We start from the raw sequence: 14099 nt of genomic DNA on the forward strand, positions 1-14099 counted from the left end.
TATCAAATTAATTTTGTAACTCTTGCTTGTAACTCTAATAGTCTATTTAAAAAACAGAGGTAAACTTAATCCAGAAAAAACCTGAATAATCCTGAAACTCGAGATCGAGCATTAGCAGTTAGCAGCAAAGGCATCGTATATGTAATAATTAACCAATTAGGGATGACACAAGACATTGACATGTGGAATATAATAAGGGCGACTGTTTTAAAGTGTTTACACGTGTATGATGGATCGAATGGAAAATTACTGAAATGATGCTTCGGTTCTAAAAAAGTTAAAAGACTTATATAATGTGTAAAATATTTTAATACTGACCCACATATTGCATGTTATTATTTTTTCGCTACATATTATCGCACTATACAATATATTTAAAAAAAATGCAAACTCTAATAGTGTTACTTTTTTTAAGACATATCAAATAGAAATACCAATTTTAATACGTAAAATATTTGGTTTGATTAAAACCTTTATTATTAACTAATTCGTAAATTTGCAATTTAAGTATTGCGTCAAATAATGTATATACAGTCTTGAAAGTAATGCTGCACAAGATACTAATCTAATTATTTCACACGTTGGCATCGTTTAACGTAGTTGATTTTTGTGGAACTTAGAGATTTCACTCGGGAACAACTCCAGTGACTAACCAGTATGCCAATTAAAAAGAAAATAGGCGTTAAGAGCGCAAAGCCATTCTGTCATTTGAGTTACATATGGCCAATTCAAGTTTTCGGGGCGGAATGCAATATATTAACGTAAAAATTCAGTTAAAAACTGAATTTTATTACAGTTAGCTTACGTTAAATATACATTTAGTTATTACATTAATTGCCAGTTAGTCTTGTATATAATTCTTTTCGTAACTAAGCGGATTTTTCTTACAAAGAGTAGTTCAATCAATTAATTTTTTTTTAAGAGTTAATCACTGGCATGACGGACTTATTTTTCAACAATAAAAGCAAGTATGAATTGAATGGAATATATAGAATTAGAACATAATTTTTTTTTAAATGACTCTGCTTTTATGAGCCAGTAGCTTTAATTTAAATGTGACAGAATTCTCTGACTACCTGCGTAAATTCATTTATGCTAATAACATAATTAAAACCTTAAAAGAATGTTTATAGAGAAGTGTTTTAATTACTACTAAGCTGGTTTTAAGTCACGAACGTAAAATGGTTCATAAAACCGGAAAAGCTTCCTCAGGGAGCTAGAGCTCTTTAAAAATAACCTTTAAAAACTAGTTTTTTTTTAATAGCTCCGGAACTACTTTAGCTACCGCAACCAATTTTAAGAATTAAATAATTATTATTAATACGTTTGAGCATTAGATTATGATGTTCCTATGCTATTACATAAAAAAGGTGCTCTTAGTAAAAGTCGGTAAATATCACCGTTTTAGTGGAAATTGACTAAAACCAAACTAAGATACAGCACCTGAATTAATTATTTTAATAATAATAATAATGCTAACTCATTGCTACTGTCAGTATTTTTTACATGATATTAATTCCCCTTTTATTACGGTTAAGTAATGGAAGATTACACTTTTGCTGAATACGCCGATATGCTTTTAATTTATGGGGAAGTTCGATGTAATGGTAGAGCTACTTCTCGACTATATGAAGAGCGGTTTCCCGAAAGGCGAATCCCAGCTCACACTTTTTGAAAGGGTCAATCAACGGCTCAGAGAGACTGGCACCGTTAAAATAAAACGCCAAGATAATGGCGCGCAAAGGAACATCCGAATCCCGGATTTTGAGGAAGAAGTGCTTCAGCAATTTGAAGATAACCCATCAGTAAGTACTCGAACAGTAGCTGATGCGATACATGTAAATCATGTTAGGGTATGGAACGTTGTTAAGGAACAGCTTCTTCGGCCATACCACCCGCAAAAGGTGCAATCATTAGGACCCAATGATTTTATGCCCCGCGTGAATTTTTGCCAGTGGTTTCTTGACCGGTGTACAGAAGAACCTCAATTTCCAAAATATGTCCTTTTTACTGACGAGGCTTTATTTACAAAAAAAGGCATTTTTAATTCTAAGAATAATCATGTGGGGAGTGAGGAAAACCCTTATGGTATTCATTTTAGGAGCTATAAACATAAGTTTTCGGTCAATATGTGGGCCGGCATTGTTGGAGAACGCTTAATTGGTCCAATTATGTTGTCTCCTCATTTAACGGGAAATATTTATTCATTAAGAAATGTACTGCTAGAACTATTAGATGATCTGCCCCTAAATATACGACAGAACTTATGCCTACAACACGATGGAGCGCCAGCTCATTTTTTACTTATTGTCGGCGAGTTTATAACTAAAAATTTTGGAAGGCGCTGGATTGGCCGCGGAGGCCCTGTCACCTGGCCAGCGCGCTCACCAGATTTGACCCCCTTAGATTTTTTTCTTTGGGGGCATATGAAAAGTCTCGTATATGAAACTCCAGTCGAGTCAGAAGAAGACACCTGGTGGCCAGAATTTTCGCAGCTGCTGAAGTAATCCAAACCACGCCTGATATTTTTAACCACGTCAACCTTAATATGGTGCGTAGATACAATAAATGTATCGATCGTGGCGGCCGGCATTTTGAGCAATTAATATTTTAAGTTTATTTTTGTAATACCAATCTTTAATAAAATTTGTTTACGTTTCTATAATTGTTAATTTGTTGGTTTTTTATTACACTTAAAATGATTTAAACATTTTATGCCTCAAGGTAATTAAAGTGACAGTTAATTAATTTGAGTACCAATTTAATAAAGTGGCTACCTTAACTTTTTTTAAACATGTATTTTTTATTTACGCCAGATTTTTTTTTCGATTGTTTATTAATATATATAGGTAATTCATTTTTGTATCTCATAACTTGCTTTTCGTCAATTTTTACAAAAACGGTGATATTTACCATTTACCGACTTTTACTAAGAGCACCTTTTTTATGTAATAAGCATAGGAACATCATAATCTAATGCCCAAACGGGCAGAAATTAAAGTCTTAGAGAAATGGGCCTAAATTTACCAAATACCCCCCTGATTCTGAAGCCCCTGGTAAATATTTTTTTATTTAGAATGTTCAAAAGAATAAACGTACTAACAATAATTTACCTCCCAAAATTGGTTGCGGTAGCTAAAGTAGTTCCGGAGCTATTAAAAAAAAAGTAGTTTTTAAAGGTTATGTTCAAAGAGCTCTAGCTCCCTGAGGAAGCTTTTCCGGACCCATGTTTATATGAACTTTTGTTTTTCTTTTGACGTTTTCTATCTGCCCTAGAAGTTTGTAACATGATCAATGGAACATCCTGTATAATAAGGTGTCTTATAATATCTTTTAGGTTTTTCAGACCATAGAAGAAAGAACTTAAGATTGTCTTTATTATAAAATTTCAAGTTGAGGTTTTGCTAGCACCCGCGGCTAGCTTAACATATCATTTCCCTGCAAACATATGCATAATACTAGTGGGAGCACAACAGAGTGAGAAATTTTGCATCTGGCTTAGAGATATTTGTACTCACTAGTGCTCAAATAAACAAATAGCGATTAGACACTCTATAAGGTCAATTGAATAAGTGTACATAAAAATATTAACATAATAAGGACTACAAATGAAAAATACAAATATAGTCGCAAGTTAAAACAAATTTATAACTCAACAGTAGCGAACAATATGGAAACTTCAGCGACTTCAGCGACAATTTCGTTAAATCGCTAAAGTAGTACTATAAATAAAGTCTACGATTAAAAAATCAAGGATATAATAATGGAAATAATATCGCCTGTAAAAAAGGCAACCCCGCATGCCAGAACCTTTAAAAAGAACATTTTAATATGATACGTAGTCCTTAATGACACATCATAAGTTTCTAAAGCTTATTGCAAACTAACTACTCTAGAATAACAAAATCATTATATCACAAGCTATATATTATGTAACGTGCTAGCTGGGTATTTTTCTTGTTATATAAAAGTTCTTGAATTTATTATATCTCGTTTTACAATCCACTTGCTTAAACAATTTCACTTTTCACTTCAACACCTTACCGTACATTTTGATAAAATAAATTTATAGTTTTTAGGTCACTTCATACGTTTCTAGATTTGGTTATTTGGGTTAGTTTAAGCATAGACATCAAAACGTAAAGAAAGATAAATATAAAATTAGGTTTATGACAATAAGTTTTACTTGTGTAAGTGAATAATTGAAAAGAAAGAATCACTCACTTTAACGAAAATACAGATTGTGGCAAAAATGCAGCTACTTGCACAAAAAATCGTAAATAATTTCATAGTTTTATTAAAAAATTTATTTTTCCAAAGTGGGAAGAAATGGGTACCTAAAAAGGTACATAGATCGACTAGAATTAATTTTTGCTTTATTGCTAACCATCTTGAGATGTTAACTCAAATAACTGTAAATTTTATTTATGAATATGCGACATCTAAGGTTATACAGGGTGTTTCAGAACTATGGGATCAAACTTCTAGGGGTTGTTTAGTGCAACAGTAGAATCCATTTGAGTATAGGAACCCTTATCCGGAAATGCGTCACTACGCCACTACAGCCCTAAGACGCGTTTAAATTTAGAAAAAATATTAATTACCTAAATAGGATCTGATGCATTTATTTTGACCTTTTGTATATGATACCATCACAACAATTGTTTAAAATGTCTTTCTCCAACCTCAATACACCGGTTTAAACGCCGCACATGATTTCGGCGGACTACACTAAAAATTTGATCCTCGTTTTAATTGATTTCGAATGCTGCTGTTATTCGTCCAATTAAGTCTAGCTCTGATTTTACTGGAGTTTCGTAGACTAAAGCTTCACATATCCCCACAAGAAAAACTCGAGCGACATTAAATCGGGTGATCTAGGGACCAAGAAACTGCCCCAGCTCTGGCAATCCAACGGTGCCCAAACCGCTGAGCCAAATACTCGCGTACTTGTACAGCAAAGTGAGCCGGCGCTTCATCATGCTGAAACCACATTTGCTGTTTAACGTTTAGTGGAACATTTTCAAGGAGTTCTGGGAGAACTTCCTCCAAGAAACGCAGATAAATAGGTCCTATTAACCGTTCCGGTAGACGCCCAATTAAATATTCATCAAGAATGCCTGCCCATACGTTGACAGACCAACGATTCTGATGTTTTCTTGGAAAATTGCATAAGGATTTTCGGCTCCGGTAAAGTTAAAGGGACGTCTAAAAATCGATTTTTTTTTTGAAAATTTTTACATAGAATGTTGAGTTTAAACATTTTATTGATAAAAAAGCGAGGATGAAGTAAAAAAATGCAAAATTTTAAAAATTATAAAGGATTTTCTACTTACGTTTAATTTATAATTACACCCGGCTTAACTACACTCTATTTGCGACTAGGCATCACGTTGACGATTATATATGCTATTAATTTAAATTTAAAGCCTTAAGTAACAAAATTCTATAATTTAGAAGGATGTACATCACTTCTTTAGGTGATAAACACAAATTTCCACACGCAAATAAGGAATATCAAATATGTAAATACGGATTTATTCATAAATAAAAAAAACTGTCAAATGTCACTTACGTCAACTAATATTATTTATTGGGAGTGGCTACTCTACTAGTACGATTATCGTAATTTTCTATCCTGTCTCATTATAGGTAAGTATTTGTTTACTTATATAATCATAAAATATGCACACGGGGCGGTAGCCCCATGTGCGCACATGGGACTGTGTGGTAGGAGCATATGTGGTATTGGAACCTTGGGTTGGCGCTAAATAGTGGGTTAGGAGTCGTTTGAGCCCTACTTAGAGAATGGGATAATAGTTAAAAAATGGAAATTATAGGCACAAACACCTGTTTGTGCCTATAATTCCTATTCCTAATCCCTATAATGAATTTAAAGATATTTACTGTTTTGACTATAAGTTAATGTACATTAAACCTCATTGTTGTTATTAACCTATTACCTGTTATTTACCTACAAAGCGATAAAAAATGCTATAAATTTACAATAATAGTCTCCAAAAAGTTCCAAAATTGCCTCTGTTCTGGGCTGGTTCAAAGTAATAATGGACTGTATAGGTTGGCACTACTTTTATTCCATTAAAAACATACAAAAAAATGGAAAATTAACACGGAGCAAAATACAAGCTCAACCGACATCTTGGTTCACGTAGTAGACACACCCCCGTCCCCCGCGCTGGCTTCGTCGAACCGAATTATTCACATAAAGCGCAACGTTGTCACGTCTAACTTATATATAGGTTTTTGCCTGAACATACACCGCCCGCCTTGAAAGTACCCATACTTTCAACAAACAGCATTAACTTTCAAAAAAAAATTAGATAAGATTCTGTGTAATAGGTACTTCTAAGGAAGCAATTAAACTAAACCTATATAGCTAAATTTAATAAATCAGTAACAAAAGTACAGTTAACTTAATTAATTATGCTTAGCCCATTCTATCAACCTTAACGCAACGTTAATGAATATGCTAAACATATAGTACTAACTAAACATAAACACAGTATCTACTAGTGACATAATAAAATAAATGTGATAGTACGTATAGACAGTTTATTATTTACCTATCACCGCAACTCAAAAACATTTCCAGAATTAACTAAGAGAAAAGAAATACAAGTTATTTTGCTTGAATTTAAGTTTATTTCGTTTCTGATGGTAGAATACACACGCGATTCACTGCTCGGGAGAGTATTTTATCACGCACCATTACCTTAACTACTCTTGTTTCACCATCAGACCCAGGACAAAGTTGTACGATGCGACCCAAAGGCCAAGAAAGACTAGGCATATTATCTTCCTTGAGTAGGACTAACGAGCCCACTTGTAACATCTCAGGAAACTTCTGTCGCCACTTCACTCGTGTCTGTAACTCAGACAGATATTCTTTGTGCCATCGGCACCAGTAATGCTGCACCATAGACTGCAACAACTGCCATTTCTTCAGCCTGTTTTCTGGTATATTGGTTAAACTTGGTTCTGGTAATGCGGTCAACTGCCTGCCAATTAGAAAGTGGGATGGTGTCAGGGCTGATAAATCATCTGGATCTGACGTCATCGGGCAAAGCGGACGCGAATTGAGAACACCCTCTATTTGTGTCAGTACCGTAACAAATTCTTCGAATGTTAACGAGTTATTACCTACTACTCTTTTAATATGAGTTTTCGCGCATTTAATGCCTGCCTCCCAGATACCTCCGAAACTTGGCGACCTTGCCGGGATGAAATGCCAGTTAACCCTTTCATCAGAGAACTTATTCGAAATTTCGTTAAAATTTTGTTTTAAAAAATCGTACAATTTTATAAGCTCATTATTCGCGCCGGTGTAGTTTGTGCCATTATCTGAATAGATATTAACTGGCCTTCCTCTTCGGCTTACAAATCTTTTAAATGCAGCAAGAAAGGCCTCGGTAGTTAACTCTGTAACGAGTTCAATGTGAACCGCTTTTACCGACATACAAACAAACAGGCATATATAGGCCTTTGAAAATTTGGCACCTCGAGATTTTCTATCCTTCAGAATAAAAGGACCACCGAAGTCGGTACCCACGTTTGAAAAAACAACAAAATCGTTTACACGTATGCTAGGCAAGTCACCCATAAGATATTTTATTGGCTTAGGATTGGCCTTAAAACATTTATAACACTTTTTAATAACAGCCTTACAATTTTTCCTACCCGATACAGGCCAATAATTTTCTCTAATAGAGCAAAGCAACATCTGAACCCCACAATGTAAGAGGCGTTCATGCTCATAGGTAAGTATCAATTTGGTTAAAATATGATCATTTGGCAGAATCACGGGGTACTTTCTTGCAAATGGTTGGTCAGAGTTTCTTAATCTACCACCTACGCGAATTAAATTGTCTTTTAAAAAGGGATTAAGAGATAAAATTTTACTACTTTTAGAAAGCGGCTTATTCGAGACTAAACATTGGTACTCTTTTGAAAACATTTGTTTCTGAACATGCATCACTAACAAATTCTGAGCTGCGGTAATCTCATCAGAGGTTAGAGGACCTGAGCGTTTTTGTTTATTTTGTTTACATTTTATGTTAAAAACAAATCTTAAAACATAAGCTAAGACTCTGTAGATTAATCTAAAGGAAGAAAATCTATTTAACAAGCAGTTCAGCACAGATTCTTCACCGTCGACTACCAAACCTGATAAAGTCTTGCGTTCTTCTGGAACCACATCAATATTCTGGACACTGGGACACTCCCATAGGCTACTATCTGTTTTCAGCCACTCTGGACCACTCCACCATAATTCATTGTTAATTAATAGCTTGGACGAACTTCCTCTGGATAATAAATCGGCTGGATTTTCCAACGACTTAACATGAGCCCAAGAACCATCCTTGGTTAGAGACTGTATCTCACTTACCCGATTCGCTACAAATGTCTTCCAACGTCCAGGGGTATCCCTGATCCACGCTAAAACAATTCGGGAATCTGTCCAAAAGTATTTCTGATCAAACCTTAACTCCAGTGTTTCATCTGTTTTGTGGTATAAAATTGCCAGAAGAAGAGAACCACACAACTCTAAACGAGGCAAGCTTATCTGTTTAATTGGAGCAACTCGCGATTTTGCGCATAACAAGGTTGAAATAAAAACATTTGAGGGCATAATGCAACGAATATACAGGCAAGCGCCATAGGCCCTTTCGGAAGCATCGCTGAATCCATGTAGCTCCAATCTAACATAGTCAGAAAAAACTGTTTGTCTCGGAATTCTAATAGAGTTTATATAATCCAAATCCTCTTGGAAATCGGACCATAATTTCAAGATTGCACAAGGAACTTCATCATCCCATCCGACTTTTGCCTTCCAAAGCTCTTGAATAATAAGTTTGGCCTTGATTATGATAGGTCCTACCAAGCCTAACGGATCGAACACTTGGCAAACTACTGACAGGATGGATCTTTTGGATATTATTTTTAGAGGCAATGCATTGCAAATATTTACCTTATAGGTAATAATGTCATCGTTGGAGTCCCAATAAACGCCTAATGTCTTATTTTGCTCTCCTTCGCCAATATTCACCACACTATTATCTAAATCACTGAAGAGCTCAAACTCCTTTAAGATGGCCTTATCATTACATAACCATTTCCTAAGTTGAAAACCCGCAGAGTTTAAAATTTTAGTTATATTTTTTTGTAAACTCAAAATTTCATTTCTGTCACTGGCGCCTGTCAAGAGGTCATCCATGAAAAAATCTCTTCTTATTATGCTGGCAACCTGAGGAAATTCCTTTTCATTTTGAGCAGCCAAGTGAAACAGGCATTTTACAGCCAAATATGGCGACGACGCGTTACCATAAGTAACGGTGTTTAGTGAAAAGACTTTCAATTCTTCATTATTATTAGCCCGCCAGAATATTTTTTGATATTTGCGCTGCTCAGGTGCTATTAAGATTTGCCTAAACATCTTAGACACATCTGCAGTCATTACATATTTATGTAAACGGAATCTACTTAAAATTGAGAATATGTCGTGTTGGAGAGTGGGACCCACGTATTGCACATCATTCAGCGATAAATTATTATTCGTTTTACAAGAAGAATCAAATACCACCCTGCATTTTGTGGTAACACTGGTAGTTTTAAGCACCGCATGATGGGGAAGGAAATATCCTTCATAATTCTGGAAGTCCACCTCTGACATATGGTTTAAATCTTGGTATTCCAACATAAATTGCGAATATTCTTGTTTCAAATCCTTATTTTTTGATAGTTTCCCTTCCAGCAAATCAAATCTGTGTAAAGCTTTGTCTCTCGAAGATCCCAGGTTTTCAATTTCTTGCTTAAATGGTATTTTTACCACATATCTACCAGTTGCATCTCTTTTAACCGTTTTCTCAAAAAAATCCTCGCAGTACCTTTCTTCCTCGGTAAACTTTTCTTTGGATAACTTTACCTCTTCAATTTCCCAAAATTTAGTAAGTGTATCGTCTAAAGGCTTCTCTGATTCAATTAAGGATAAACAACTTATCGTTTTGCCCAAGTTCTTATCCGTTAAAGTCAATTTACCTGCAACGACCCACCCAAACACCGTATTTTTTAATATGGGCAAGTCCGGACCCAAAGTATGATAGCCGGGCCTTAAAATTCTCCAAAAAACATCCGAACCTAATAAAAGATCGATTTCATTTGAGACATTAAATCGAGGATCCGCTAAATAAAAATTACTCGGAATTTTTAAATTTTCTTTTTTAAAACTTATACTAGGTAGTTTACAAATAATATCAGCCACAACCAAACAGTCTAAGCGCGTAATAAATTCAACATTTTTAGAGCTTAACTCAACACTTACTCTTTTATTTATGTTTGTTATAGTTTGCCCTACTCCTTTTACAACATGCTCAATTTTTTGTGGCCTTGCACTCAGTAGTTTACACATTTTCGTAGACATAAAATTAGACTGCGATCCACTGTCCAACAACGCACGCGCTTCATAAAACTTACCGTCAAAACTCTTTAAATTTACAACGACCGTCGATAGTAATATCTGGGAAGAACCGCACAATCGTGCAACGTCGCAATCCTCTATTCCGGTGACCAGCGTGACATCGTCGTTCTCGTGGCACCTGTCGTTCTCGACGCGGGCTTCGGGTCCGATCGCGATGGCGTTCAAAGCGGCTGTTGATGACGATGGAACAGTGGCGTCTCTTGGATTTGAATTATTTGTCGCATTATTTGTATTTGGCGAATTAAATTGGAAATTTTCTTTTTTAGCTGGTAAATGTAAAATTGTGTTATGCGCACCTTTGCATTTAAAACATTTACGCATTTTACATTTCCACGCTTGGTGAGAGTTACGCAAACATATTAAACACAGTTTTAAACGTTTAACCTCTGAAATGCGCTCAACGACAGGGAGTTTTAAAAAATCATCACAACGAAAAATTGCGTGTGTACCTTCACAAAAATAACATTTATACGTTACCTCAGGTTGCATATCATCTGTCGCTGCTAAACCATAGCTACGCGTAGGTTTTTTAGAAGTTACAATTTCTGAACTACTTTTAGAGGTTTTAAAATAGTGCATTTTTTCTAAAAGTTCGCTTTTTTGTCTCAGAAAACAAACCATATCATCAAAAGTAGGCAAATCACCTACACATTTATAATTTTCCCAATCGCGCCTTGTAATTACATCAAGTTTATTACAGATAATATAGATTATTAAGCGATCCCATGAATCGGTGTTTTCCCCCAATACCTTCAAGGCTTTTAAATGTTTTATAAAGGAATCGCATATATTTCGTAACTCTACGTGTGATTCTTTATGAATTTTAGGATATTCGAATAAATCGTGAAGATGGTTATGGATAATTAAATGTTTTCTTTCATAACGTTCTGTAATAAATTGCCAAGCGATCTGATAATTATTTGCAGATACATTTATTGATTTAATGGCTTCCGCGGCCTCTTTTTCTAAGCTTTCGCGCAAATAATAAAATTTTTGTATCTCTGATAAGGAGTTATTCTCATGAACCAACGCAAGGTACGTATCCCTAAACTCTAGCCAATGATCATATCTACCATCAAACGTTGGTATTTTTATGGGTGGAAGTTTTACCAAGGATAGAAACTCATTAGAATTACCACAATTTAAATTATTGTTTCGAAACCTGTTACTACTATTATTACTACGAGCATCTGCCGAGGCCTCTGGCATTTCTAATTCATTATGGAAATTTAAACAGTTTTTCACAGCCCCTATTAAATCAAAAAATTTTTGCTCAAAATTTTCTCTCTCTATATCCCCTGAATCGGAGGTATCTAACAATTCAATTTGAATTTGCACTTCATTAAAATCGTCAAAAAGTGGCTCAATTTTTTCCAATCTTACTCGCAATTGGCACAGAACATCATTGCCCAAAATTTCATTTTCTTTTTTAACACTTTCAAAATAATTTAAAAAGCGAGTAAGCTGGCCTTTGAGAACACCTCTTTTTGACTTTAATTGGGCTAGGTCAGACATTTTTTTTTTTTTTTTTGACACAAATAATTACAAAAAACTACCCAATTTTTTTTTTTTTTTTAATTTAAAAAGTCTTACTCCACGCCATTCACGAGTCGCCACTGGTTGTCCTCTGCTCTTCAACGGGCTACGCCGATTACGTGACGTGTCTGCACAGCCAAGTTTAAACCAATTTAATACCAGTTTCCAGGCTTCTTACCATCAAAAAATCCGGCGAATGGACCATGTTCTGGGCTGGTTCAAAGTAATAATGGACTGTATAGGTTGGCACTACTTTTATTCCATTAAAAACATACAAAAAAATGGAAAATTAACACGGAGCAAAATACAAGCTCAACCGACATCTTGGTTCACGTAGTAGCACACACCCCCGTCCCCCGCGCTGGCTTCGTCGAACCGAATTATTCACATAAAGCGCAACGTTGTCACGTCTAACTTATATATAGGTTTTTGCCTGAACAGTGGTATTGATACCGAAACAGGGGAAAAATTTTGCAAAGCCAGAGAGCTACAGACTTATCAGCCTGTTACCAACAATAGGCAAAATATTTGAAAAAGCGGTACTAAACAGGTTGATAGAGGAAATAGAAGAACTTAAAATTATCCCAAAAGAACAATACGGCTTTGTAAGGGGTCTCTCCACAGAAATGCAGCTGGCAAGAATTCAACAAAATTTAATAGATTCTTTTAACTCGAGAAATTCAACCGCCATGATCACGTTCGATATCGAGAAAGCTTTCGATCGAGTGTGGCATGGCGGCCTAATATTTAAAATGTCAAAATTTGGTATGTCCACTGGTATGATAAAACTAATACAAAACTTCATAAAGGGCAGATCCTTCTTCACAGCAAGGATAGAAAACAAAACTCTACCCTTTAGGGAAATAAAAGCGGGAATTCCGCAGGGATCCCCACTTTCACCCACGCTTTTTAATATCTACCAGGCGGATGTACCAAAGAATGACCATTACTCTCAATTGGCGCTATTCGCAGATGACACCTGCGTCTTCGCCAGCTGCAGATACCTGGATCAGTTAAAAGCCTATCTACAAAGCCACTTAGAAAAAATCTGTGCATGGGCACTAAAATGGAAAATAAAGATCAATGAAAACAAGACGGGGCAATTTTAATTACCAAAAAAGTAGACCGCGACATTCCAAACCTGGTGATGTTGGGCACTGAAATCCCCTGGAAGAGCGAGGTACGCTACCTGGGAGTCTTTTTTGACGAAAAAAACAATTTTAATTATCACATTAAAAGGCAGCTCAATCAGTGCAATGGCCTCATACAGGGATTGTATTCATTCTTGGGCCCAAAAAATAAAATGTCAATCGAAAATAAATTGCTTTTATATAAACAAATAATCAGACCTAAACTCCTCTATGGCTCATGCGTCTTAACAAATATAACAAAAACAAATTTAATAAAACTGGAACGCTTTCAAAATAAAACATTAAGATTAATTACGAACTCGCCCAGATATGTACGAAACATAGATATCAGGGACGATTGCCGTATAGAGACCATAGAGGAGTTTATGAAACGAAAACACACGAAATTCAAAGAGCGTGTCAGCGCCTTCGAGAATAACGATCTCAAAAAGTTCCTACTTAAGTGGAGGGAAAACCGCCCATGGAAGGGCGTCTTTTCTTAATTAAAAAACCCAAAAAACAATGTAAAATCCTACTCTCTTCCACACACAAACATCCAACAATAAGTTTATTTAAATAATTTAAACAAAGCCTTTTTAAACACATTTTAAAAATAAATCAAAATTCAAGTTCTTCTTCTTCTGCACTGATTCTCCGGGCTAGCATCGAGGCTCTTGCCGGTGTGATGATGCTTTTCTTGCTGTTTAGGCGCCTATCTTTTTATTTTTGGGTCGCATCGGTGTGCGTCGGAGTTTATGTTGGCCCGGGTCGACAGGATTGACTACACAGTAAACAGCTTCTCTAGTAGGGACACCTCCCTGCTAAACTCCGAATAAAGTTTTGTTGTAGGTTTTGTAGTCACCAGACGAGAGATCCTATACTCTTAAACACCAAAATAATACACTCGTTAACGGGTAACAATACTTTATTGTACCAAT

The sequence above is a fragment of the Anthonomus grandis genome, unplaced genomic scaffold (genome assembly GCF_022605725.1).
Source record: "Anthonomus grandis grandis unplaced genomic scaffold, icAntGran1.3 ctg00000349.1, whole genome shotgun sequence".
NCBI lineage: Eukaryota > Metazoa > Arthropoda > Insecta > Coleoptera > Curculionidae > Anthonomus > Anthonomus grandis.